At 40.4% G+C, this 4,389-nt stretch overlaps 1 non-coding gene across 1 annotated transcript; it reads left to right on the forward strand.

Annotated features, from left to right (window-relative positions):
• The first annotated feature begins 3,399 nt into the window (after positions 1 to 3,399).
• LOC114417505 lies at positions 3,400 to 3,506 on the forward strand. The gene has a single exon (XR_003667769.1). It is a non-coding gene; the product is annotated as a small nucleolar RNA R71 (small nucleolar RNA).
• Positions 3,507 to 4,389: the final 883 nt, after the last annotated feature.

Genomic DNA, 4,389 nt, shown 5'->3' on the forward strand with positions numbered 1-4,389 from the left:
CCAATTAAATTTTAGAGGGGGAGGTGAGCATTTGCTTACTACACCCCATTGCCACATCATATAGTCACACTTTGTGCATGTCCTTCATGCTTTTCATGCCTCATGACACCTAAGCACACTTAGTGGAGAATCTTGGAATTGATCTTGGATTAGTGGGCTGAACCATAACTAAAATTCACTAATCATAATTAGTGAAATTTTGGCTCCAAAGTTTGGCTCCACAAATTCAATTTCAAATTCAAGTGAAATTTGAATTTCCCTCCAATTGTGTGACACTTAGGCTATAAATAGAGGTCATGTGTGTGCATTTTTTTCAACTTTGATCATTTGAATATTAACTTCAGATTTCAGAGCTCTTTTTGAGCACAAAATTTCGTGCTCTTCTCTCCCTCTCCCTTCATTCATCTCCTTCTTCCTCCAAGCTCTTATCCATGGCCTCCTATGGTGGTGAGCTTCTTCTAGACTCATCTTCTCCTTGAAGTGGCGTCTCCTCTCTCTCTCTCCCTTTCTCCATTCCGTTGCCATTCATCTTCCAAGAAGCAAAGGAATCCATTGATGAAGAAGATCCTAGGCCTACAAGCTCCAATGGAGCTTGCATCAAACACCTCTATGCAACTCTCTAAAAAGTCACTGAAAATGCTAAGCATACACCGCTGGAAGGTGTCAGGGGCGTTGCATAGGCCAAAGGGCATCCTCCTATAGGCAAAAGTGCCAAAGGGATAGGTGAATGAAGTGTTTTCTTGATCCTCAGAAGCAATATAAATTTGTAAATAACCAGAAAAACCATCAAGAAAACAGTAATGAGACTTACTTGCCAAGCGCTCAAGCATTTGATCAATGAATGGTAGGGGAAAATGATCTTTTCTGGTTACCTGGTTCAGCCTCCTATAATCAATGCAGACTCACCAGCTGTTCTGCACTCTTGTGGGGATAAGCTCATCCCTTTCATTCATAATTACTGTGAGGCCTGTCTTCTTAGGAACCACTTGGACTAGACTCACCCACTGGCTGTCAGAAATGGGGTAGATGATTCCAGCTTGTAAGAGCTTGGTCACCTTCTTTTTCACCACATCTAGGATGACGGGGTTGAGTCACCGTTGTGGCTGCCTCACTAGCTTAGCTCCATCCTCTAAAAGTATCCTATGCATGCAGGTAGATGGGCTAATACTAGGAATATCTGCTAAAGTCCATCCAATGGCTTTCTTGTGCTTCTTGAGAACTAGCAACAACTTCTCCTCTTGCTCAGCAACAAGGGAGGAAGAGATGATCACTGGAAATTTTTCCTTGTCCTCCAAGTAGGCATATTTGAGGTTTGCTGGTAAGGGCTTCAACTCCAGTGCGGGTGGTGGCTGAACAGTGGGAGGAACTATGGTAGGAGAAGAAGGTTCCTCATCTTGTACCTCATAAAGCAAGTCAGAAGTATATGTACTTCCTGCAACATGGTTAGTGCATTCTGACTCTAAAAAATCAACATCAAGAGGTACAACACCCAGAAAATCAGAACCAGACTCAAATTCAGATTCATTCTCAGCATAAAAATCAGACACGGGATTAAATTCAAACTCATATTCAGATTCAATGCATAAGGAATGAAAAGTATGCAGATAAGATAAAAATGGATGTTTCCTACCATAAAGAACAGAATCAAAATCAAACATATAATCATCAACAATCTGATCAATTATCTCAGCACGAAAAACAGAATGATCCTCAGATGGATGTTTCATGGCATCAAGAATGTTAAAATGAACGACAATATCACCAAATTCCATAGACAATGTGCCAACATAAACATCTATCTTGGTTCGGGTTGTTTTCATAAATGGCCTGCCTAAAATAATTGGAACTAAACCATAGGAAAATCCCTCTTCCATATTAAGAACATAAAAATCAACATGAAAAATAAGTTCACCAACCCGAACCAGCACATCCTCTATAAAACCTGCAGGGTAAGCAACACTTCTATTTGCCAAATGAATCACCACATTTGTAGATTGCAAAGGTCCACGAGATAAAGAATTGAAAATGGACAGAGGCATGACACTAACTGATGCTCTTAGATCTAGCATGGCATTCTCAAATTTACTGTTCCCAATAATGCAAGGTATACAGAAAGTACCTGGGTCCTTACATTTCTCAGGAATGTGAGGAACAGATTTACCTATCAATCCTGACACATTTCTACCCATGCTAATCTGTTCATTTCCTTTGAGCTTCCTTTTGTGGGTGCACAGCTCCTTTAGAAACTTGGCATATCTTGGAATCTGCTTGATGGCATCTAGCAGAGGTATGGTCACCTCTACTTTCCTGAAGGTCTCCAAGATCTCCTTTTCCGCTTCTTCCATTTTTTTGTTTGGAATTGCTCTAGGTGGGAATGGAAGAGGGATAGGAGGCTGCGGTAAGTCAGAATTACTAGAAGAAGGTCCACCTGCATGAAAATTTTTGTTAGGAAGCTTTCTCTTTTGTGCAACTATTTCATCCTGCTTTTTAGGTGTAGGTGCTGCTACTGGTGGAGGCACTTGAATTTGGTTGCCAAACCTCAAGGTGATGACACTCACATTTTTCGGATTCTGCACAGTTTGTGAAGGCAATTTGTCAGAATTTTGGGACTGAGCTTGGTTCAACTGAGTAGCCATTTGCCCCATCTGATTTGTCAGACTTTGAATGGAGGCTCTTGTCTCTTGCTGAAATTGAATATTCTGGATGGTCATTTGCCTCACTAACTCTTCTAAGAAAGGTTGAGGAGGGGTCTCAGTTGCTGGTTGTCTTTGTTGTGACTGTTGTTGCTGTTGCTGCATTGGAGGAGGAACATATGGCTTGCTTGGACCAACAACATTTTGGAAAGGAGGGACAGGCTGTTTTTGTTGTGGAGGACTTGCCCATCTCAGATTTGGATGATTTCTTCAACCTGGATTGTATCTATTGCTTGAAAGGTCATAATTATTCTGTTGTTGTTGGTTTTGCTACTAAGGGGGTCTATTATAAATGTTTGCAGCATAAGCTTCAGGTTGCTCATTGACTCCAGATTGCTGCAAAGAAGGACAAATATCTATATAGTGATCTGCAGAAGAACATAGACCACAGACTCTTGCAACAAGTGTAGATTTCTGATTCATGGCAAGCTGGGTTACTAGGTTGACCAAGGCATCAAGTTTTCCTTCAAGCTTTTTATTTTCAGTAGATGAATATGAATCCGTGGCCACCTCATGGACTCCTCTAAGAACAATAGCATCACTTCTTGCACTGAATTGTTGGGAGTTGGAAGCCATCTTCTTAATCAAATTCCTAGCTTCAGCAGGGGTCATATCACCAAGAGCTCCACCACTGGCAGCATCAATCATACTCCTCTCCATGTTACTAAGTCCCTCATAGAAATATTGAAGAAGGAGTTGCTCAGAAATCTGGTGGTGAGGGCAGCTTGCACACAATTTCTTGAATCTTTCCCAGTACTCATACAAGCTTTCTCCACTAAGTTGCCTGATGTCTGAAATATCTTTTCTGATGGCAGTGGTCCTAGATGCAGGGAATAATTTCTCCAAGAACACCCTATTAAGGTCATCCCAGCTGAAAATAGACCTGGGAGCAAGGTAGTATAGCCAATCTTTTGCCACTCCCTCTAGAGAATGAGGAAAAGCCTTTAGAAAGATATGATCTTCTTGGACGTCAGGGGGTTTCATGGTGGAACAAACAATATGGAACTCCTTAAGATGTTTATGAGGATCTTCACCTGCAAGACCATGAAACTTGGGCAACAAATGTATTAGTCCAGTCTTGAGAACATATGGAATACCCTCATCAGGATATTGAATGCACAAGCTTTCATAAGTGAAATCAGGTGCAGCCATCTCCCTAAGAGTCCTCTCACGAGGTGGAGGTTGAGCCATGTTCTCAATATAAAAATTAGTAATGGAATGCTTAAAATCAGAATATTCAGAATCACCCTCAGTAGAATGCTCAGAATGCTCAAAATGTACAGAATGACTAGGATGCACACTATGCCTAACAAATCTATGAAAGGTTCTATCTATTTCAGGATCAAAAGGTTGTAAATCACCTGGATTGCCCCTTGTCATGCACTATATGCAGCAAATAATGTGTTTTTCAGCAAACACCTAACAAGGGGGTAAAACTACAATTATACTTAAACGATATCAAAATAAGCTGAAATTTTGTAAGGAACACCCTAAAATCATGAAAAGATAGCACAAAAATTTTCAAACAAAAATTTAAAGTCTAACTATAAAAACTACCTAAGCAAAGTTTAGAAAAATAAGGCAATAATACTTATAAAAAACTTGGTAAACAGCTGATTTTTAGAGTTTGGGAGTCCCCAACCAACTTTAGCAGGATTCCACAGCATGGGAAACTTTTTTCTACCCCAAATCCATA

This window comes from Glycine soja, chromosome 6 (genome assembly GCF_004193775.1).
Source record: "Glycine soja cultivar W05 chromosome 6, ASM419377v2, whole genome shotgun sequence".
In the NCBI taxonomy this organism is placed as follows: Eukaryota; Viridiplantae; Streptophyta; class Magnoliopsida; order Fabales; family Fabaceae; genus Glycine; species Glycine soja.